Raw genomic sequence first — 25787 nt, forward strand, 5'->3', positions numbered from 1 at the left:
TTATCTTTTGCATTATTGATGTCCAAGTTTTATTCATGTTGCATGTCTTGCCAGCATTTTTCCCACATACATACCATATGCATACTTAAACATATACACAATAGGAATATATGATACCATGATATCAAGCCAATGTTAAACATACTGTCTTAAAGATAGCATGTTCACACTAGTATGTGTGTGTGTGTGTGTGTATACACACACACATATATATATATATATATATATAAGAATTAGGTATGTGGTGCAGTGAGATGCATTCACTTATTTAGATATATATAAAAGCGCCAGCGCCTGTGCCAGTGACACGCAAAAGTCACCTACTACACTCTTTGATTGGTTAGTGTAGAAACCAAGCCAGAATCAGACTGGAACCTGGTACAGTTCCACGGCTTACCAGTTCCAGTCAAACCATCTAACTCATGCCAGCATGGAAAGCAGATGCTAAATGATAATGATGACATATTCATATATAGACATAAATATACCTTTACATTCATTGCCATAGTCATATCGCTAAGAAACCATAGATATCTTGATCAGATGTCTACTTGTCTGCACACCTGCTATCTGCAAACTAAATGAACCACCATTTACGCATACTGTACATGTTTGTATATTTGTGAGCAGTCACCATACAAAATAAGATATACAAAACAAGACTCAATGAATTGCTTGTCCTAACTTCAGAGAAAAAATAACATTTTATTGGTTTTTATGCTTTTATTTAAAGCACTTCTACATGAATCTATATATTAAAAGTGAAAATTATTTTTACCTTTTATTTATTTTTTTATACTGGATTTATTCATTGAACTGCAACTTCAGACATGTTGGATTTGTTGCACCTAAAAAATAATTGTAACTCTAGATAATTACCATTCTGAAGGTTTTAAAGCAATAACATAATGGATTTAGTTGATCTTGTTGATTTAAATCATGGCTTAGGATTAACAACAGATAGTAATTTAAGTCTTTTGCTATTTGACAATGGATGTTGAAATTATCTTGTTTTTTTTTTGTTTGTTATTTTTGGAGGGGTGGGGGTTATAGTACAGGTAAATATTCACTATTGCATTTTGGTTATTGTTTTAATGAAATCACTCAATGAAATTTCATTTATCAACAGTGTATTTATACTTATATTTTTATTTAACAGTTTTTAAAATTTAATGAAGAAAAATATGGTTTTAGTTAGCAGAAGACATTCGCTAATCAGTTTAACCCTCTAACATTCAGATTGCTCTCTCAAATTCATTGCTTATTTATTTACATTGTTTTGAATTAATCATATATACAAAAGATATGCAGCCCATATGACATTAAGTCTATTCAAAAGTAGTACAACACTTAACAAATATCTCCTTCAAGTAAAACCACCAATAGAAGAGAACATGACTTAGAACTGCGTGTACTCCATCCCATGCAGCTGTGGTAGGTTATACAAAGGCAAAACATACCACTCCCTCAAAATAAGGGTAGAGATATTGATAAATCGGGTATAGCTGATCATGTATGGAAAAATGAAGATCACCTCCCCCTATGGGATGATGTTAAAATAACAGACAGAGAACACCACTGGAAAATACGAAAACTAAAAGAAGCAGCATATATGTTAGGATACAACAACCTCCTAAGTAGACCAAGTGTAGATATGAACAGCATATGGGAACCGGTATTAAGGAAGGATAGGAGAATATTAGATTTATAATCCCTAAAATTCACTCCATAATTGCCCATGGGCATATGGCACATAGTGGTTAAGAATGTGGGCTACTAACCCCAAGATTCTGAGTTTGATTCCAGGCAATGACCTGAATAATAATAATAATAATAATAATAATAATAATAATAATAATAATAATAATAATAACAACAACAACATCGAAAAATACCTTAGGAATGAGAACCCAGGTTTGAAATTTCCCCAAGGCACCTGATGAAGGCTGGAGGGTATATCAGCTGAAACATGTTAACAACAAACAAGATAAGGACAAATATCCGTCAATTGTAAATAATGTACATAATTCCTTGTCTCTTAAATATAGAACTGTAATCATATATTGTGTTGTAGCCTTGAAAATTTCTCTGCTGTGATTGCTTATTTTTAGAGTAGGTGTGAGAGGCTGGATCTGACCAGTTTGTACCAAAAACAGGTAGAATATTTTTGCTGGACATGACCAGTTTAAATGCTAATGGGTTAATTAACCCTGGTACCAAACTGGTAATTTATTCATTTATGGAGTGTTAGACTATTTGACCTGCTGAAGGCAAAGGATCATATCTTTTATCTTTTGCTTGCTTCAGTCTTTGGACTATGGCGAAGGTGGACACAGCCTTAAAGGATTCAATCAAAGAAATTGACCCCCAGTACTTAATTTTTTTAAAGTCTGGAACTTAATCAGTCTCTTTTTGCTGAACTGTTAAGTTACAGTGCTGTCTTTAAAACAGTGTTTTCTAACCTTTTTTATCCCACTTCAGTTTTCCAAAAAATGTTCTTCCAACCATGAATGCACAAAGTGTATAGTATGTTCTTTTATTCTTTTACTTGCTTCAATCATGCTGGAGCACCATCTTAAAGGGTTTTAGTCAAAGAAATTGACCCCAGGACTTATTCCTTGTAAACCTAGCACTTATTCTATCAGTCACTTTTGCTGAACCACTAAGTTTTGGGGGCACAAAAACACCAGCATTGGTTGTCAGGCAATGGTGAAGGGACAAACATTGACACATACACACACACATAAATACACACATATATGTATATATGTATGTATACACTCACACAACAGGCTTCTTTCAGTTTCCACCTACTAAATCCACTCACAAGACTTTGGTCGGCCCAAGGCAATAATAGAAGACACTTGCCATGCAGTGGGACTGAACCATGCAATGGGACTGAACCATGCAATGGGACTGAACTCAGGACCATGTGGTTGGGAAGCAAACTTTTTACCACGCAGTCGTGCCTGCGCCTATATATTTAAAAAGTACAATTTTATTGTAAGTTTTATTCACTTGTTACTTACTCATGTTTCATTATGAAGTAACCAAAACCCACCAAAATATTGCCACACCCTGCCAGTGGGCATGAACCTCACTTTGGTTTATACTACTTTAAAATAGATATTACATCATAAATTTCTAGCTGGAATGCTCACAGTATAAATTACAATTATAGTTTAAATGCTTGCTTTGTTCATCTTCTTGGTTTCAAAGATCTACTCAAACTGAAATTAGTGAAATAAAATTATGTCAATAACACCTTAATTCCACAATGCTTATAAGTTAGTATTGGTTTGTTCAATTAAGACTAACCAAGAGCCAAATTGTTGTTGTTGTTGGCACTCCGTCGCTTACAACGTTGAGGATTCCAGTTGATCCGATCAATGGAACAGCTTGCTCGTTAAATTAACGTGCAAGTGGCTGAGCACTCCACAGACACGTGTACCCTTAACGTAGTTCTCGGGGATACAGTGTGACACAGTGTGACAAGGCTGACCCTTTGAATTACAGGCACAACAGAAGCAGGAAGTAAGAGTGAGAGAAAGTTGTGGTGGAAGAGTACAGCAGGGTTCGCCACCATCCCCTGCCGGAGCCTCGTGGAGTTTTAGGTGTTTTCGCTCAATAAACACTCACAACGCCCGGTCTGAGAATCGATACCGTGATCCTATGACCGCGAGTCCGCTGCCCTTACCACTGGGCTATTGCGCCTCCACCAAGAACCAAATAACAAGAACATAATACTCAAAAAATTGGAAGAAAAGAAAACTCTAGCACAAGGCATCTGATATATGCTAACAAAGCAACTGGTCAAAAACAAGACGCCATGTAATCTGCATACTTCAGCTTCATTAGCCTATTGCTGTCTGACAATGTCTCGTCATTCTGCCTAAAAACTGTTTCCATTTAAAATTCATGAAACAATATCCTCAGAGTCAAAATACCTTCTAAGTATATGCAGGCATTATTCCTTAAGTGTCTGCTTCGGCCAACACCAGGGTCCTCAACCATTTTTTATCTATGGTCCCCTTTGATTACTTTTTCATTCTGGTGGACCCCCATCACCATTTGATGTTTAAAAACTAGTTTTATAGATACTTCTTTCAAAATTCCGATTTTGTTTTTTATATATTAACTTGTGTAAGTTGTATAATGTTAGAGAAAAAATGTTGTTTCTTGTAATACGTACAAATATATACATCTAAAGCAAAAAATGTTCAAGGTCCCTTAAAATACCATTGTGGATTCCCAATTTACTATTTTGTTGCATGAACCCTGCAAAATCTTATATGGACCCTCAGAGACCATATGGACCCCGGTTGAGAACCACTGGCCTCGCAGTCCATGAAATTTTGTGTCTTATTAATTCTCACAGACCTAAATATGTCAAAACCAACTCTTTATGCCACTGTAACTGTCATCCAGAAAGCTTGTTATTTGTAACAAACACATAAAAACATTCAGACATTCAACACTCAAATAATTTGGAATTGATACATCTTACTTCACATCTCTATTAATGTACATATCATGAAACATTGCTTGAGGATAGTCACAGCAAAAGCATTTACATCACAACTTTTGTCAGAATGTCTATGCAAAGAATAAATTCTTATCAATATTCTATATAATCTGGTGAGAAAGGTGTTGATTTCTCTAATTTGAAGAATAAGTCATTTATTTTACACCATACCTGAATTGTGAAGGGGTCAAAGGGTAGGATACAGACAAAACCTTAACCATTAGAGGAGTAAACCTCAATGACAATTAATCAAAGCATTGGCAGCAGGATGTGAATTTAGTTATTGGCAGGACCTACCAGATCAGATTCGTGGTTTTGAACTAACAGGATGTCATGCAAAGGATCTTGAATACAAGACAACGGATGAGACCCTAGGAAACTGTGGGACCACATGGAGCAGTGCCCTGTGACTCTTATAGTATGTGCAACCAAAACCCCTATGAATCCACGTGTTTGGGGCATCCTGAGGGATGACCTAGATACATTGTATGGTTACATCGTGTTTGTATGCCAGGATGTTTCTATTTAATAGTGTTACCAAGTACCAGGAGTCACAGTACAAGTCTTCACATCACCACTTCCATTAGAAAATCTCTAACAATTGTGCTAACAGTATTTTCAGTGCTTTGAGAATATTTTTAGCCACATAAACAACAATCCCAGATTCACATATCTCTAATTGATTGGATGATTTGAGAAATGATTGAAAGATTTGATGTAGACGCAAAACGATGATAATTCTTTCTACTATAGGTACAAGTCCTGAAATTTTAATGGGAGGGGTGCTAGTTTTAGGGGAAGGAATAAGTTGATTACATCGACTCCAGTGCTCATTTGGTAACTTATTTCATCACTCTGAAAGGATGAAAGGCAAAGTCGACCTGACCAGAATTTGAACTCAGAACATGAAAATGGATGAAATCACACTAAGCATTTTGTCCAGCATGCTAATGACTGCCAGCCCACTGCCTTGAATAATATTAATAATAATGATGATGATAATAATAACAGCAATAATTCCTCAACTGCATTGCCAATTATAAGTTACTGGATAATGAATACAGCCAAGAGATGTCTACACATTCATTCAACTTCCTTGAAATAGCTGGCTAATATTCTTTAACCCTTTAATGTTCAGATTACTCTGTTAAATGTAATGCCTTTTCACTCAAATTGTTTTGAATTAATTATGCATTATCTCATTGCTTTGAAATCTCAATGATGTGATTATTTATTTTTAGAATGTCAATGTGGGTTTGGTGTGAGAGGCTAGATGTGGCTAGTTCAATTATAAAACATGTAGAATATTTGGGCCGGATATGGCCGGTTTAAACACTAAAGGGTTAAATCATACCTCAACCATTTAGAAAATGAAGAACTCATAAGACACTATATCTAGTGGGTAGAAGGTGTAACTTGGTCAAGACTGGAATGCCTTTGATCATAAGCCTACTTTTATCATGCCTAACCTAGGGTTAAACAACAACCACCTCAATTATAGGTTAACCCTTTAGCATTCAGATTATTCTGTCAAATGTAATGCTTTTTCATTCATACTGTTTTTAATTAATCCTGCATTAATTTGTTGCTTTGAAATTTTGATTGTATATTCTATAATGGCATTGAAGGATGAGTATGATAGGCTGGATCTGGCTAGTTAGAACATAAAACAAGTAGCATATTTGGGTCAGATATGGCCTGTTTAAATGTTGAAGGGTTAACAAAATAAGTAGCATAAAAATTTATACCAAAACATATACAATCTAGTTAGTTAGCTAACACTATAACATGTCTCCTTTAACTTGGCTTCATCCATGTGCATAGTCCAATAACAATTAAAAATGAACTTAAACAGAAATTTTTACACTGTGTGAAACTATAGCGAATCAGTAAAGAATTAGGCAAACAATAGTTAGTGTAGAAAACATTGTCTCCATGAAGACTGGATTTAATGATATGGACTGAGAGTTCAATGAGAAATTGAGTATCTGTGACAATGAAACTCTTGCCATTGCTTTCAGGTCAAGTAGCTACTGTATTAGTGCCGACCATCACCACCACTTAATTGAATGTAATCTACTCTATGGATCAATTATATATATATATATATATATATATATATATATATATATAATCTTAAGTAAGTGATAATTGTAACTCAAGGATTTATAAATCCTAGTTTCATTTGCAGTTTCGGGTCAAGGTCTTTTTAGGTAATTGTGTGTGTGTGTGTGGTGTTGGTGTTATCAATTAACCCCCAAGGACAAGCAGGCCTATTGTCAAAGGTAGTCCAGCTGTGACAATCTTGTCTTATTTTCAGACATTATTTCATTTTTTTTAAAGATGTTAAAAGTGGTGATTTGAGAGAGATTTGATTGCTGCCCTTGACAGCTTGAGCAACCATGTAGAGGTTCTCTCAGACTATGCCAATTGCATTATTGCCTGTTTACTCCCTCTTCAGTCCTGGCTGAGCAGATCGGAGACTACATTGCACAATATATGCTTCTTTATTTGAGGGTGATTTAACTGCTATTTCTAGAAAATTGAACTATTGTGTAGTAGCTACATCATTAATTCAATTTTTGGTAGTTTATATCTTTCGTATTTTATTTGTTTCAGTCGTTGGACTGGGACCATGCTGCCTATACTTTTTAATGGTCTCGTTTTGCTGAACATGCTAAGTTACAAGAATGTAAACAAACCAACACCAGTTTCAAGCAGAGGTGGAGGACAAACATAAAGATACACACAACTAGCTTCTTTCATTTTCCATCTACCAAATCCACTCACAGGGCTTTAGTTGACTTGGGGTTGTGAGACTGAACCTAGAACCATGTGGTTGGGAAGCCATGCCTGCATTTATGGTGCTATATCTAATAACTCTCTGCTCAATTCAGCACCTACACTTGGTACTTGGGTGACTTTGGTGGGTTTCACTGCAGTTGTTGATAACATTTGTTGCTGTTTATCAGTCCCTGTCATTCTCACCAGTCTGGGTGGGCCTTCAAAGGTCATGGACACATTTCCTCCTCTTCCTTCTACTAAGATTATTTGTTTATTTAGTAACAGCAATTGTGTGTGTGTGTGTGTTTTTGTGTTCAGAAATGTTAATATATTATTCACTTGTATATGTAAAAGGGAGAAACATGAGGTACTCCACCTTGGACAGCAGTTTTTAGATGTATCATGTTTGTCATGAAGTAGGCTGTGAAGCTGATGGGCTGCCCTGGGCAGTGGAACCTCTAGGTACACCACCATAGTTACTAACTTTATCAATATGTTTGTGGGTGTGAATTTTGAATATTCATCTATACATGTGTCTATGCATATATCTGTGTATGTATATGTAAATTAAATGTTGACCTGGAATTATTTCAGAAAACTCCAAGTTATTTGAGAAGAAAAGTTCGTTACATTGTGTTGAAGTTTTAGTTGTATCACAGTGGTACCATTAGATAAAGAAAACACTTACACATGCACACTCACAAGCACACAAACACATGTAGAAAATAGTTCCGCTGTTAATGGCCTGAAATTGTGAAGGAATCTCCAACCTAAATATTTATGATTGACTCAGGAGGAGAATGGTGCAAAGATAAAGTAAACACATTTACTAAACAGTCACCTTTATATCAATTTGGCGACATTTTTATTGACCTGTATATGTACGTGTGTGTGTGTGTGTGTGTGTGTATGTGTGTGTGTGTATGTGCATGTGTGTATGTATGTATGTGTGTATATGTATATGTGTGTATATATGTATCGTGTGTATATATATATTTAAACATGTTTATGTGTGTATACATGCATACACATATACATAAATTTATATGCATATACATATAAATATATATATATATGTGTGTGTTTGTGTGTGTGTGCACGCACTCGCATACATACTTAAGCTAAAAAAGTTAACCTATTTTGCAATTTGCCTGTGATGAATTCAAACTATTTAAAAATTTCTTTAAACATGAATTATAAATTTTGTTATAATATTTCTTTTTTTTCCTCAAAGTCATAAAATAATATTAAAAGTTGCTGCTATTTAGAGCAAGCTGCTATGTAAAATATTTCTATCACCATGATGCATATTTGCTGCATAATGTACCAGCAAAAAGATAGCACAAAAGACATATTTTTTTGAAGAGTTTAGTAACTTTTAGTTGAAATAATTATGTGAAAAAAAAAAAAGAACGAAATAATAAATAACCATTTCAATTGAAGCAGTAAATAGTCTGCAGAAATAACTTCATGCCGGATATATTTTAGACTAAAACTAGTTCATTTCTGTTTTATTTTGAAACAGGATAAAAATCTCATGTTTTTGTTTTGTTTTTAAATGCATTTACACTAAAAATAAACAACAAATGAAAAAAAATTATGACATTTCAGATATTTTTTATTTGTTGTTCCTGGCTTATGTATTTTATTTATTTATCAGAAATAGAATAATAGGAAAGCACATTGCTTTTCTAAATTGATATTAAAAGTTAAGTGATAAGCCTAACATCTCAAGATCAGATTATTTTAAAGACTTATTCAGATTTTGATTCTTGTTTGATTGATGACATTTGACTGAGATTATTACATGAGATGAAATTGCGATTAAAAAAAGTAGTGCAAAATGAAAATAAATATATATAATATGCTAAGTGTATTTGTATACATACTTTTTTTTTTTTGTGAGTAACACCTAACCATTTGACCTAGGAAGAAAGGAGAGATGTGAAAGTGAATGAGGATGGGAGAAGAGAAAATATCACAGACTCTTAAATATTAACACATACTATTACCCCTCAGTTGAGGGGTTTTGTCTGGCAAGTTATTTGGTGAAGTCACTGAAGTCGGTGTGCTATGTAAAAAGCACCCAGTACATTCTGTAAAGTATTGGTATTAGGAAGGGCATCTAGCCATAGAAACTATACCTAAGCAGCAGTAAAGCTTGGCATAATCTTCTGACTCGACAGCTCTTGTCAAACCATTTGACCCATACCAGTATGAAAAGAGGACATTAACTGACAAGAAAGATTATATATATTGTCATCATCATCATCATCATCATTATTATTATCATTTAACATCTATTTTCCATGCTGGCATGGGTTGGATGGTTTGACAGGAACTGGTAGGTCAGACATCTGCACAAAGCTCTGCTGTCTGTTTTGGTATGGTTTTCTACAGCTAGATGCCCTTCCTATCACCAACTACTTTACAGAGTGTACTGGGTGCTTTTTATGTGGCACCAGCAGCAGTAAGGTTACCAAGTTACTTGCAAGACAAAACCCCCTCAACTGAGGAAGGGAGTAGTATTGAGGGAGGTGACATGTGTCTGGTGATTAGATGTTAGGGCAGTGGTTCTCATCCAGGGTTCACATGACCCTTGGAGGTTCATATAAGATTTTGTCATTAAAACTTATGAGCAATAAATTGGTTATACTTCTACAATACACAAAATATTTTAACAATTTTTTTTATATAACACAGCCTAATAATATTTATTATAAATATAATATAATATGGTATATATATATATATATATATATATATATATATATATATATATATATATATATAAATGCATCACTAGTTGTTATGACAACAGTAGAATTTGGAAGTTTTCCACTTCACTTTTGGTGCCTTTGGTATTTTTGTTGCAAAGAAAATCTATTTCAATCAAATCTATTTCAATCAAACAAGCACATCAACACACGAACAACGAAAAACAAAATAATTTGAAATTATAGATTGAAAATTCAGAAAGCCAAAGTTGGTGCCTTCTCATCCTTATACAAGAAATAAAGTTCTTGAACTTTGCAATAAATGTGAATAATTATGCTTATTATGCACATTTTTAGCTTTTGCCCAAATATATTGCAAAACTGCAGCTTTTGCACAAACTAAACCTGCTGTTGCTTGAAAATCTTTAGAAAATGTATGTAACCTGTTTGTAAGATCATGTACCCGAATGTAAATTATGCATATATTTTGGTAGTTTTGAATATATATACATGTACAACATTTGTGAAATTAGATAGAGCATTTATTATAGAAAATAACAATCTAGAATAATGAGTGAATCATTGACTGCAATATTTTGTACATATTAAAAATAATCAAGCCTTTATAATATTTGGGGCTGATAAATATAATTTTCTTATTTTCCTGTTATTTTTGCATTTTTATATTCATCCTCATACTCTCAGTAGCAAATTGTACCATGTATATTTTTTCAACTATAACTCCATTGTTACTGATGGCTTGGGTACTCTTGTAAGTAAATAATTCACGGTGATTATCTGAAAACAGCTTTAAAAAAGGTTATGTCTAGATATTTTTGTTAGAAATCAAATTAATTCATTTGTTTATTGATAAGCTAGAGAAATGATTCTGAAATATGCGATACAGTTTAACATTTAAGCCCTCAGATTACTCTGTCAAATGTAATACTTATTTATGATGTGATTATCATTTCTAGAATGACATTATAGGGTAAGTGTGAGAGGCCAGATCTGGCCAGTTTGAACATAAAGCAGGTAGAATATTTGGGCCAGATATAGCTTGTTTAATTGCTAAATGATTAAAATTGGAACACCAGTACAAAATACCATTCTGGGTGACCATTGTAGAATAGCAAACAAGGTCTCATCAAAGCAGTGTGTTGCTTTGTTGCAGTTGCCAATTGTATGTTACATTTCTTTAGTCACTGATGTCCCTGGGAAAGGCTTGGACCCCACGTTTTCCATTTTTTCTCAAAAATATCTTCTGCTATACATCTGGAGAAGGCAATGGTTGTGAAGGATGGGCTTTCTAATTTACTTTTCTTCAGATAATGCCAAAATCATTTCAATTTTAATCAGAGACAGATATCATCATCATCAGTATAATTTAATGTTGGCTTTTTATACTGACATGGTCGGACGATTTGACCAGAGCTTGTAAGCCAGAAGACTGTGCCTAACTATACTATCACTTTGACATCATTTCTATGACTGGGTGTCCTTCCTAATGCCAGCCATTTTACAGAGTGTAAATGGGTGCTTTCTACATGGCATCAGCAATAGTGATATTTTAAGCGTTATATAAATGCACATATACTAAATATTTATGTATATTTGTACTGTGTAATGGGATGTGTGGAGTGTAATTGAAATGTCTATCATATAATCCGTCTGTTTGTTATTTATTGTGTTGTGCAAGTATGTGTGCTTCTTGTACATATATATGTGTGTGTCTAGGCTTGAATAGTTTAGTGTACGTTAATATCAATACTTGACTCTTCAGTGATTTTTTTATTTCTGTTGCTTTTATTTCATTGTTGATGTCTTTTACCATTGGTCCAATAATGATTTTTACCAGCAGAAATAGCTACCTGCCAACTTTGGCACAGCAAAGACCCACTTTTCAAGTAACCTTCATCTTGCTATCTCTCTCTATCTCTCTCTCTCTTTCTCTCTCTCTCTCTCTCTCTCTCTCTCTCTCTCTCTCTCTCTCTCTCACACACACACACACACAGGCATATGTCTTAGAACTGCACTGACTATGCTAGGTTAAAAAACATACTTCATGTTTGTGTTGACACATTGTCTAAGGTTCCCAACTCTCTCTCTCTCTCTCTCTCTCTGCACACACACACACACACACACACACACACACATATATAAATATATATATATATACTCTCTCTTTCCTTTCCTGAGCGTCCAATAATACTATCCATATCACGTCCTCACTTTGTTGTTTTTTTGTTTTTTTGAACTATATATATATATATATATATTTATATATATCTATGTATATATATTTATATACACACATATATATATATACATACAGACATACAGATATATATATATATATATATATATATATATATATATATATATATATATATATATATATATACATGGGGTTGGAGTGTCACATAGATTGCCATGTCCAGGTTTTCTAATCAAAAGAGATGTTATTATTATTGTGCTGTTTGTTGTTACAAAAAGCCTAACAGAATAGTGACAGATAAAATACGCAGTTGTTTCTAAATAAATTGTGACATCATGGTGTGTTAGGTTTTTTTTTTTTTTTTACCTTACCTTTTTTTTTTTTCTTGATAAATAATATGTAAGAGTGTGGAAGTGAGGTATAGTTGCTGGAATGGTTCCAATATTTTCATCCTTCAAGTGGGAGTTAATTTATGCCTCAAAGTCACAACTTACATTATTTCTTTACTGTTTAATTTGTTTGTTTCATTGCAGTTCAGTTGGGTGGCAGGTGCATGATGACAAGTGCTAATCGACATCAGGTGCAATAATACAACAGGTTTTCTGTATTGTACCAGATACTGTACATGACTGTCTCTAATCAGGCTTGTGATTCTGTCTCTGTACTCAAAGACTTCTTTCTGATGCCAAGAGAACACAAGTTTATGGAAGTTTTAGAGTGCATGTATGTCTGTTTATTCATGAAAACATCTACACATACATACATAGACAGACAGATACATACATACTTACACACATACTTGGATACCCATACACTTACACACACAAAGTTATATATAAAGGAATATATTTGTATTTATGGAGCCAGTCTAGAACAACTGTTACTTTAGCAATTTATACAAGTTTTATTTCAGATTTAAATGCAATCTAATCTATACATAAAATTGTCCTTTGTGTGTAGACATGTGTTTATATATAGTGGGGAGGTGGATATTTGACTCTTTTGTGATCAGGTTTGTAATGAAGTACAAACAATAAATGCGTATATGCATATATACGTACATGTATGTACATACCTACATCTACCTGTATATATAGATGCATATCTGGGTACAGGACGTTGCAAACAAAACGTAGACAAATGATGAACAGAGTACAGAAAACACACAGGCCACATAGAGAACATTTCCTTCATCAGCTGCCTCCATTCTAACACTGGCGTTTCGAAATGAAGTATACTGCTTATATATTATCCTTTATTTTGTTACTTGCTTCAGTCATTGGACTGCAGTCATGCCGGGGCATAGCCTTCAAGGGATTCAGTCAAAATAAATCAATCCTAGTACTTATTTTCCTAGGTCTCATACTTACTCTGTCAGTCTCTTTTGCCAAACAATTAAGTTACAGAGATCTGTGGTTTGAACGTTACTGCTTACTAGAATGATTCTCACCTAATATTATTTTTGATGGTTTTAATTAAAATATGAACACTTCAGGTTTTGTATCATAAAACACAGAACAATTTCAGACAGGTTTGATATCAGAAGAATTAAGCAAGGAATCTCAAAACAACAACAACAACAACAATATCGTCGTCGTCATGGTTGGGTATGTGTATAAGCATGGTAAAGTAGACATTAAATTGATGATGATATTATATGTGTGGGTATAATATATATCTATATATATATACATACATCCACAGTTACACATACACATTATCCAGCCAGCTATTTCACTGATTCTTTCCCTCTTTGCTATCCTGATATTCTAATTATATTTACAATCTGTTCATCAAGACAAAAATATAAATATCCACTTATTAAAGGGTTATTAATTACATTTTATCATACCCAGTAATTAACATCATCAGAATGTGAAATATTATTCCCTTGGTTTATTATAAGCATCTTCCTCTTTTTTATCTTGCTTTTCACCTAACACACAAATTTTTTATATCTTCGTCATCATTGTTATCATCATCGTTCTACAAGTGACTGAGAGAAATGCTTTCCTAGAAACAGCTAAGATTTGAATATTCTTCGAATTACACCTTTCGAGCATAATAAGAATGAGAACACATTGAGAGTGTAGTCTTAGGTATAGTGTGACAGAAAATTAAAGACAGACAGGATAGACACATCTGCAATGTCTTTCATCATAGATCTATTGAATTAGCTACATCACTCTGATAACTGGCACTCCGTCAGTTACAATGACGAGAGTTCCAGTAGAGTCGATCAACAGAACAGCCTGCTCATGAAATTAACGTGCAAGTGGCCAAGCACTCCACAGATACGCATACCCTTAGACATAATTCTCAGGGAGATTCAGTGTCACACAGAGTGTGACAAGGCTGGCCCTTTGAAATACAGGTACAACTCATTTTTACCAGCTGAGTGGACTATCACAATGTGAAATAAAAATGTCTTGCTCAAGGACACAATGCTCTGCTGGGAATCAAACTCTTCACCTTACAATCATGAACTGACCACCTTAGCTACTAAACTATGTGCCTTCACTACATCACTCTGATGAGACCCACATGGGCTTTTCTATGAGTTTACCTTTCATCTTTCATTTGTTTCAGTCATTGAACTGCAGCCATGCTGGTGCATGACTTGAAGGGTTTAGTCAAACAAATTGACTCCAGTACTTATTCTCCAGGTAGTCCTGGAGAATAAGTACTGGAGTCAATTTGTTACTTATTCTATCAGTCACTCTTTGCTGAACTGCTAAGTTATGGGAGCATTAACAAACCAACACTGTTTGTCAAGTGGTGGGGCAGAGAGATTAATGCCAAGACAGAGACATACACGCAGATATATATATATATATATATAAATATACTATACACACACACACACACACACACACACACACAATAGGCTTCCTTCAGTTTCCACCTACCAAATCTACTTACAAGGCTTTGGTTGGCCCAGGACTGTAGTGGAAGACATTTGCCCTAGATGCTGTGCAGTGGGACTGAATCCAAAGCCACATGGATGAGAAACAGGCTTCTTACCACACTGTGTAATTTAATAATAATAATGATAAACCTTTTCTACTATAGGCATAAAACCTGGAATTTGGGGACAGAGGACTAGTCAATTACATTGACCCCAGTGTTTTATTGGTACTTAATTTATCAACCCCAAAAGGATGAAAGGCAAAGTCGACCTTGGTGAAATTTGAACTCAAAACGTAATGACAAGCGAAATACTGCTAAGCATTTCAGCCAGTGTGCTAACGATTCTGCCAGCTCACTGCTATTATAATAATAATAATAATAATAATAATAATAATAATAATAATAATAATAATAATGATAATAATGGTAATAATAGTAGTAGTAGTAGTAGTAGTAGTAGTAGCAGCAGCAGCAGCAGCAGTAGTAGTAGTAGTAGTCGTCGTCGTCGTCGTCGTCGTCGTCTGATACTATAACATCTTCATGTTTGTTTCTATGCAAAATAGTATCAGCTGGTTGCAGGTCTTCACTGAACAGATCTTGTTTCAGAGATTTCTTTCTCCTAGACAGATTGTCTTCACTATAATTGGTGAGCACCATTTATCTTTAGCTATGTTAGGTGGCTGTTGGCTTTCCTCAGTTCCACTATTCTTGGATGGGTCTCTATTTTACATCCTACATGGTGTTCAAAAAGTCACCCTCCTCATCAAACAAGCTTGATGGGGTTGCCAGTTTAGTCACTCAGAACTCAACCATTGCAACCCAGTACAACAGGTTGTACTGGGTTACACATTGCGTAAAAGTGACCTGCCATTTGTCAAGTCACTGTGTAATTTAATACCAAAATATTTGTGTCAGTTTGAGAATCAATTAAACTGACATAGTAAATAATGTAATGAACTACCAACTCAGGGTTGTAATATTCAAACCTGCTGTAATACATGCGCTTCAATACAGTTTGCCACTAAGAGCTGTTAAGACTATCTACCCACTCCTTGTATACTCTGACTCGCATTGTTTGTAACCATCTCACTTTGTTTTCTATTTCTATTTACTTATTCAATGATTTCTTTTCTAATTTCTAATTTAAGCAATTATTGGTACACTCTAAGATTATACGTATACATGTGTATATACAGTAGTCCCTCGTCATATTGCAGTTCACCTATTGCAGTTTATTAATTAAGCTTACATCAGTTCCTCTGGGGTGTGTCTTGCATTTATAATAAAATAAAATATATATATACAAATTATAAAAATAATTTAAAAAAATATACAGTAAAGTACTGTTTCTGCTTCATGGATTTTCACCTATCACGGTGTTTTGGAATGTAACAACCGCAATATCTAAGAAATTATTGTATGTGTATGTATATATATATATATATATATATATATATATATATATATGTGTGTGTGTGTGTGTGCGCGTGTGTGTACATACATATATGTAAATACATCTGTCTATCAATTTATCTATATCTATCTATCTATCTATCTATTTATCTAAATATATATGTATATATATATATATATATATATATATATATATATATATATATATATATATATATATATATATATATATATACCTTTGTCAGTATATGTGTATATATGGATATCTATCATCATTAAAAAAATATAGGAGGCACTTTAGATAATGTAGACCTACATGCACTTTGAAAAAGATGGATGGGTCATGACTAGAATGTTCTTGGTCATAGCTCAAAACAGCAGCCAAATCTCCCTCAAATCACATCCTGATTAGAAAATGGAAGGGCACATTAAATAATGTACTCTTAGATACACTCTCTGAAACAAAGATGCTGAAGCCATGGTTGGAAGCCTGTGACCATAGATTTGCATTATTAGAATAGACCTAAGACTAACACAACCACCCCTGCTGAAGCCATGGTTGGAAGCCTGTGACCATAGATTTGCATTATTAGAATAGACCTAAGACTAACACAACCACCCCTGCTGAAGCCATGGTTGGAAGCCTGTGACCATAGATTTGCATTATTAGAATAGACCTAAGACTAACACAACCACTCCATAAGTAATACTCTTACTCTACATCTAACAATGCTTGGAAATGAAAAAGATAATCTCTCATAAAAAAAATATATATTTAATGAAAAGAATTTCTCCACTATTTCTGTTGAAATATCATAATTTGTAAGTTCATTCATCTTCTGATTCAATGAATATAGAAATTCCCTATGAAAAATGAAATGTTTCACAATCCTTATCAGCTAATAGGTCTTGTTTTCAACTCTGTTGCCAACATTTCCTTGTGAAACCAGGCAGTACACTTAATTCTTTGCTATTCAGTTCACCTAACTGTTGAATTGGTATCAGCTCCTCTGGGAATATTCTCTGAGATAAATTGCTATCATATCTAGTGGGTATATGTATCTCTAATCTGCTTATCTAGAAACTGGAGCAAAGTACCACTCTTAAAAGCCTTATGGGTTTTAACGCTTACTATTACCCTATAGTGATTTTACAAAAATGCATCTACAAGCAGAAAAATTATAAATAGCCATCCTGATATGTTATTAAACTAATAGTCAAATAGTACACAGTATTCTAAGATCATCATCATCATCATTTAACATCCATTTTCCATACTGGCAAGGGTTGGACAGTTTGACAGGAACAGGCAAGTCAGAAGGCTGCACCAGGTTCCAGTTATCTGCTTTGGCATGGTTTCTACAGCTGGATGCCCCTCCTAACACCAACCATTTTACAGAGTGTGCTTTTTATGTGGCACCAGAATGGGTATTTTTTACATGGTACCAGCACAGGTGTCTTTAAAATCTAATTAAAATAATAAAAGAAACTTTTAAAAAACCTACTTAGGTAAACCTTGAAAGATAATCACTGCAATGATAATTATATATTAACCCTCTTGGGACACCCAGGCCAATTGACTGGCCCAAATGATACAAGCTGAAAAGACTTTGAGGCTGATCAATTGGCCCAATGAAAGAAATATTTTGAAGTGTAATAGTCAATCAGAGATCGTCTTTCAGTAGATATAATATAAAACTATATATTATATATAGTTTTACATAGTAATAAAATAGTTTTATGCACTTTATCTTTGTTTTCTACATGCACCCATCAATTCCAATTACAACAGAAAAAACATTTTGGTCTTTTATACCAAAACACTTTGCATCTCAAAAGGGTTAACACTGTCTAAGCAAGTGAACTAAAGATTATGTCCATGTTCTCTTGTTGGGGTCTGTAAGTTATGTGTTAAGAGTTCATTAAATAAAACAAAAATTTGTTTATGAGAGATGCAGAATTTTAGATTCACCAGCAAAATTTAGGTTGTTATAGCCATTGGCAATCACACTGAAAGAATATTGCTCTATCACTCATTTATTTAGCCACATTAAAGCTCTGCTTTGAAGCACTTTAGTTGATCACATCACCCCTAGTACTTATTTTAAGTCTGGTACTTACTTTATTGATTTCTATTTGTTGAACCACTATATTATGAGATTTAAGCAAACCTATGTTTGTGTGTCTTTGTGTTTGTCTCTCACTATCACTTGACGATATTGATGTACTTATGTTCCCATAACTTACCAGTCTAGCAAAAGAGACTAATAGAATAAGTACCAGGCTTAAAAAATAAGTAGTAGGGTCGATTCATTTGACTAAAATTCTTCAAGTCAGTGCCCCAGCATGGCTACAGTCTAATGACTGAAACAAGTAAGAGATAAAAGATTTAGACACACACACACACACACACACACACACACACACACACACACACACACACACACACACACACACACATATATACTCACATATATATAATTGGGGTCTACAAATGTGTTCATCTACCAGTTTCATTCACAAGACATTAGCCAGTCACTTGCCCAAGATGTTACACGGTGGGACCAAACCCTAAACTATGCAGTTGTGAAGTGGATTTCTGAAAGACACAGCCATACATACACCAATTGGATAATACAGAGGAAGGGGTACACAATTCTGACTTCTGATATAAACACAGGATCTTAAATTTGGAGGATGGCTGTATTTGATTGAAACTGACCCTAGTTACTGACTGGCATTTATCTTGTCACTTTGGAAAGATGAAAGGCAAATTAGAATGTAAAGAGGCATAACTAAATACTATAAGTCATTTTACCAATGTTCTAGACTTGTGGATGTAACATATAACTTAAGAATAAAAAACAATAAATAAATCTTGTAGAAATTAATGTTTTGTGCATGTGTATATGCGGTATACTGTGTGTGTGAAAGAGAAAGAGTGAGTTTCAGGGTGTGTATGTTTATGTGTGTGAACAGATGTGTTTGAAATTAATAAACTTCATTAATCAAAATTGGAACAAAGTTCACTTTACAGTGTATGGGGATCATATAGCCTTATGTAGCAACACAAGTATCGCGTTTTATATGGTGTCTTATATAAAATGTTTTGATCTTAATTTTTCAGATTTGTTCTTAGGATTTTTTTTATTGTTGTGTAGCCCAGGTCAGTCCTGATTTATTTAGGCCTATGGATGTATGTATAGGTCAAAAGATTAAGTGAGACCACAAATGTAATGTATGTGACATGTATTATGTCTCAGATAGCTGGAAGACCATACTGAATACTTCAGCATGTATAAGAGAAGTAAGCAGTTAATCTCTTCAGTTTAGCTCAAAGCTTTAAATATTTGACATTCATGCCTTTTCCAAAGAAACTTTTGAAGGAAATTAAAAGAAAATCTATAAGCAAGAGTTGAAACCATGTCAAAAATCGGTTTTCTGAATGTCTAAATAAGCAGTGACTTTAGGGATGAAATTACAGCAAGATTAAATATGTTTCCATACTTAAAATTAATTTTCTGTGTAATACATTATACAGAAAATTAATGTCATTACTTATAGGCAGACTGAATTGATTACATCCTTCTCTTCTTCAAATTTATGTTGTGTCTGGTTAAAGGAAAGATATTATTTATCATTAAAAAGAGTGAAGAGAATTTAATTCAATTAGAAACATTTCCTTTTTAATATTGATTTGCTTGGTTATCAATAACTACAATATTTGTTATTTTGTTTTACCATGCTGCAAATTAAATAGTAAATTTCTTACATGCTGGGGATGCAGTTTCAATTATTGTTACAAACTATTTTGATTAATTTATACTGCTAGTATGCTTGGGGGAAAAAAATTATGAATCTCAGAAAACCTTAATTTCAGCCCCTGAAAGCCTATGACTTTAAAGCACAGCCAACAGAAATTACCTTTAAGGCTGCAAACTGACTAGAATAGAACAACACATTAAATGCTTAGCAATACATAATAAAACAGCAGAATCTGTGAAAAACTAGTCATATTCTGTGTTGGCAGAAAGTAATACAAATAGTTCAAACAGTGGAATAAATTTTATGACATGACAAAGAAGAGAAGACTAAAGGTTTGGATGTTTGTCCTTTTTTGGAGAAAATAAAAAAAAAATTGAGATCTTATCACCAGACCATAAAACTGTGGATAACAAAATAAAAGAAGTGAAGTGATATGAAGGGTATAGATGTAGAGGTTTGACCTAATATCTTCATCTCTTTGTATTCTAAGTTCAAATCTCATCAGAGTTGACTTCACTTTTTATCTCTCTAGGATTGATGAATAAATACCAGTGATATATTTCTATACGACACAACCCTAAAAATTTGGTAGAATCATTGGAACACCAAATAGGATAAATATCTCGTAGTATTTAGATACATCTTGTGCCTTGTGGTATTTAGATACATCCATTTATGCTCTGAATTCAAATCCTGTTGGAATCATCTTTGCCTTTTATTGTTTGGAATTGATAAAGTTGTGTGCACTGGTACTATTACTGTTGCTGTTGTTGTTGTTGTTGTCAAGTGGTACTTATTTATTCACTTTAAAAGGTTTAAAGACAGTTAACTGCAGTGGAATTTGAACTCAAAACACAAAGAGCCAGCACAAATACAAGACATTCTATATCATGTTCTAATGTCTCTGCTAGAACCCCACTTTATAAGGATGGGGGGAGATAATGCCAAAAAATTACAGTAGTAGACTAAATCCTTTGTGCTTTTCAATGCATCATTATGTTCAACATCAGTAAGGAGCTGTTTTTCATTCATAAACGTTTGATTAAAAAAGAAAGAAGAACTTGTAATACTGCAAAAACTTTCTCTACAAATGTTGGCATTCTATCTAATGAAAAGAAATTTCATTTGAAATGAAAATAGGAAAGCAAAAACAGTTGCTACCATGTTGTATAATTTGATCTGAATTCCTATGTATAACATTTTACTCTAATTGTGTCATACTTTATACATAATTAATAAATAATATAAATGAAATATACATTTGGATTACATTTTGACTTAGCAATGTAAATGTAATCACATATTTTTTTTTGTCCCATGTCAAAGGATATAAACTTTTGATAAAATGGAGTCAAAACATGTTGTCAAAGATCAATTTTAAGGCTGCAAGATCTTACAAAAATTCATCTAAAATCTATTTTCATTAAGCGAAATTTATTCAAAGAATATTAATCAACACTGTAAAGTAAAGACTACATTACAAAGACTGGCCTTCTCCATCTTCAGGCTCAGAAAATAGTAAAACCCCTCTACAAAGTTCAGATGATTCTTGTGGGGGAGTATGCTCCCACATCTGAGATGATAGTGCTGATACACACGCAGGCTTTATATCCACAGAAGGGCCACCTGATTGATTGGCATAAAGTGTTTCACCAACTCGCTTACAACCTCTCTTGTTTCCAAGTAACTTGACTTTTTCCCTAGTTTTTTTTAAATAATGAACTGCTCAATGGCTGGATATGTTATTTGAAAGATTGTAATAGTTTTGGGAATAATTTTTGTGTGATGACTTTTATTTACAATTTACAGACACATATGAAGTCAAGGGAATTCACACACACACACTTATATGATGGACTTCTTCCAGTGTCCGTTTACTTCATTTCATTCACAAGACATTGGTCAACACACAGTTGTTGCAAAAAACACAAGCTGATAGTTCCATACAGTTAGAGTGAACCTTAAACCATATGATTCTGAAGCAAACTTCTTAACCACTTAGCTATCCTTGTGTGTGTGTGTGTGTGAGAGAGAGAGAGAGAGAGAGAGAGAGAGTGAGTGAGTGAACGAATGCTTAAATGCAAAAAATTCAGAGTGGAGATAAAAAGAAAAAGTGAATGCTCAATTCTAAAAATAGAGTATCAAAATGTATCATATTTTTAAAACTATAAGTTCAGATTTTGAGAGTTTCACATCTCCAATTCTCAAATAAAGCTTAAACAATAAAGTTGGCAATCATTGAAAGAAATATTCAGGAAATAAAAGCAAATGCTAAAGGAAGCTTATGATTGACTAGATGTCTAAAGATGATTTCAATTAAAAAAGAAAAATATTTGTATATAAAAAAGAAAAATATTTGTTTGTGTATATACAAATATGTGTAATTCAATCCTGTTATATACTCATGTACACATGTGTATACACATATCTAAAGTGAATTCAGAGTTGCACCGATACACCAAAATTGAAAGCAATCTGAGCAAAATTAAAGGGGGTTCATTTTGCAAATGAAAAAGACTAGATCCTAATTTTGTTGTTACATTATGTAAATCATGTTTGTATATATATGGGGAACAGACAACTGTGTTCAAATTTTATCTTCTTTATTTTAGATTTATCATATCCTCTTATTAGTTTTCAGCTGCTTGTTTGGGAAAAAATAAAGTTTTCAAAATTCATATTCAAAGTTTCCAGATTTTCGCTATCTCATTTTTCAGTATTTAATATACTTGATGTCTATGTTTCTTATATACTGTTGGAATTTATGTAGAATTTTCTGCCAAAGGTTCTTAGACTTTTGGGCTTCTACATCAGTAGTCTTGTGTTGGTTTGTTTTGTTGTGGTCAAATTTTTTACTGTTAAGTTTTCATGCCAGTAGCTATGTGATAATTTTTTTGATGTGTGCTTTGTTTGCATGTTTATTTTGGCATTTTGTTGCAATATGAATATCACTTCCAGGATTAAACTTCTATTTCTGTGAGGAATTTTATAGAGCATTTATTATCCTCCTAGTATTTCTCTAATTTTGTTTTGTGTTGTGTGGTATAATGGTTTATTATTACTCCTTGCTGTAAATTCACAGTGAGTTTATGACAAAGTATTGTACTAGTATGTCCAGTGTAACAGATGATATCCTGAAGTTTACAACTTTCAGTTTTACAGTTAAATATATAGATTACATTGTCATTAACAGCTTGTTGTCAGGTTTATATGCTTGTTATTAATAAAAAGGTTTTATTGTTTTTGTAGTATATTATTAGTTTGAGTTTATTGTCAGGCGTGATGCATTTTGTTCCATTTTGTGAGGTTTTTGATTATAGATTCATGTAGAAAATGCATCCAATATATTTTATGAAGTGGTTGATGATAAGAACTTCCAGTCGTAGAAACCTAGTAAAAAAATGCATTGTACAAGCAAGATGTGGTCCACTGAACTAAGAAGATAGTAACTCCAAATAAAGAACTCAGATACTGACAAACTATCCAACCCATGCTAGCATGGAAAACTGAAGCAAAATGATGATGCTTATGATGTATGTATGTGTGGGGGATGCAAAATGATGATCATGATGTATGCATGTGTGTGTGTGCGTGTGTGTGTGTGTGTGTAACCTTTGTCAATTACACATAGGTGAAGGATGTAAAAACATCAGTAAGAAAAGCCAAACATCCAGTGCTCTTTGCTCTAAGTCTCTTACATTATTTTATCTACACCAAGTTATAGTCACTTCCTTGTTACTCTTCAACATTGAAAATGCAAGTAACCAGTGATTAGAAACCCGTAACTAATAGACATTATTGGTTATTGTTCATCAAGTGTAATATCAAATTTTAAAAAATAAGTAACTGAACCACTGATTTCTGTCTATTAAAATATGTTTTAGACAAGTGTGCTGCTGGTTCTTAGTTAATGAACACTAAAATATTTATGATATAAATCAATTTTAGAACTAAATCACCTCATTTATTTCTAAAGTTTTAATTTTAGATCTGTAAGTCTGCTAATTCTGTCTTTTTCACTTATTAGAATAACCCACATCCCACCCACCCCAGCTGAAACAATCAAGGGCCAGCCCATTTTCATTTGATTTATCGTAGTAATGCTTTTATTAACTGTAGACTGTTCAATTTATAGCTCTTCTAAGAAGTGACATCTGTCAGCTTTTAGCATTATGGCTCTTCATCTTGTGATGACAGTCCCAACATTTTTGATAGTCCCCAAAGGGAAACATTTCATGTTTCATTGACCCAAATACAGATTTTTAATACTGTTCTACTTTTCTCCCACTCTCTTTCCTCCTTCTCCTCCTCCTCCTCTCTCTCCCCCTCTCTTTCTCTACTAAACCATATTCTCTTAGAACAAGAACATTTACCTTTTCTGCTTCACTGCTTGCTTTTATGTTGTTTTAGCATTTACAAAATGCTCACCGGCTACCTAAATAAACTATATTAACCTAACCATTCAAATATATTGACATTTTAAACATTTTAAGTATATTTTATTCATAAATATAGCCTTAGTAATGTCAAAATTTGTGTTTAATAATAATACAAAAGAATATATTTGATATCTCAGACACATTCACAAAAATGAATGTATTTTGAACAGTGACTCATTGACACTACTCATAGTGGGTTCTGGGGCAGCTTTTTGTTTACTTTGATTCTGTATCACATCTTAATGTTGCTTTCTTTAAGTTAGTTTAATTTTTTTCTTATAGTTGATGATTAGACTCTATACATGTCAGCTCATTTGCAAATATAGTATTTATTCAAATCAAGGCTCAACTTTATGTTTATAACCAATAATTAAACTATGTCCATATCTGTTCATTTGTAATGAGAGGTTCACTTCCCAAGCACATAGTCCTGGGTTCAGTCCCACTGCATGGCACCTTGGGCAAGTGCCTTCTACAGAGTGGTCTAAAAGTTTTGTTACCCCTTACCAAAAAGTAATGAGAGCAATAGAAGAACAAGTAATGCAGTAATCCAAAGCACAAACTGGATTTATTCTATTCACTTTCATTGACGCTGTCACACATCGAGAAGGTCTGTATGAACACCATCACTTCCATGGCACAAAGTGATGTGGCGCCATGTCCTGTATATTTTCCAAAGCTGTGCTTTGGTGATTGTTGCAAAGGCTCTCCAAATGGCATTCTTCAACTGATGGGTATTCTTGTATCGTTCATGTGAAACTCTTTCCTTGATAATACCCCACAGAGCATTATTGCAAGACATGAGACCTGGACTTCTGGGAGTCCAATCAACAAGTGCTGGAAGTGGTTGTGATCCTCGCCCTATCCATCTATCCCACAAAACTTCATTTAGGTATTCCTGGACAGTAATAGCATAGTGGGGTGGGGGCACCTTCTTGTTGAAAGCAACAATCATTCAGGTCAACATTCAACCTCTGGACCTGTGGAACAAACCATTCCCTTAGCATGGCCAAGCA

The 25787-nt window shown here is 33.7% G+C and overlaps 1 protein-coding gene and 1 long non-coding RNA gene across 6 annotated transcripts in view; one reads left to right on the plus strand and one right to left on the minus strand.

Moving 5' to 3' along the window:
• LOC128247333 (uncharacterized) overlaps positions 1 to 13048 on the minus strand; it is a 38492-nt gene extending 25444 nt beyond the window's left edge. Inside the window, exons 1-3 of the long non-coding RNA XR_016241028.1 lie at positions 12616 to 13048; positions 9199 to 9234; positions 779 to 848 (exon numbers count right to left, since the gene is read on the minus strand). This is a non-coding gene — a long non-coding RNA (uncharacterized LOC128247333). The remainder of the gene's footprint in view (positions 1 to 778; positions 849 to 9198; positions 9235 to 12615) is intronic.
• LOC106868416 (pro-neuregulin-1, membrane-bound isoform-like) overlaps positions 1 to 25787 on the plus strand; it is a 258580-nt gene that overhangs the window by 106743 nt on the left and 126050 nt on the right. The window lies entirely within an intron of this gene.

This window comes from Octopus bimaculoides, chromosome 3 (genome assembly GCF_046866305.1).
Source record: "Octopus bimaculoides isolate indiv1 chromosome 3, ASM4686630v1, whole genome shotgun sequence".
NCBI classification, from domain to species: Eukaryota; Metazoa; Mollusca; class Cephalopoda; order Octopoda; family Octopodidae; genus Octopus; species Octopus bimaculoides.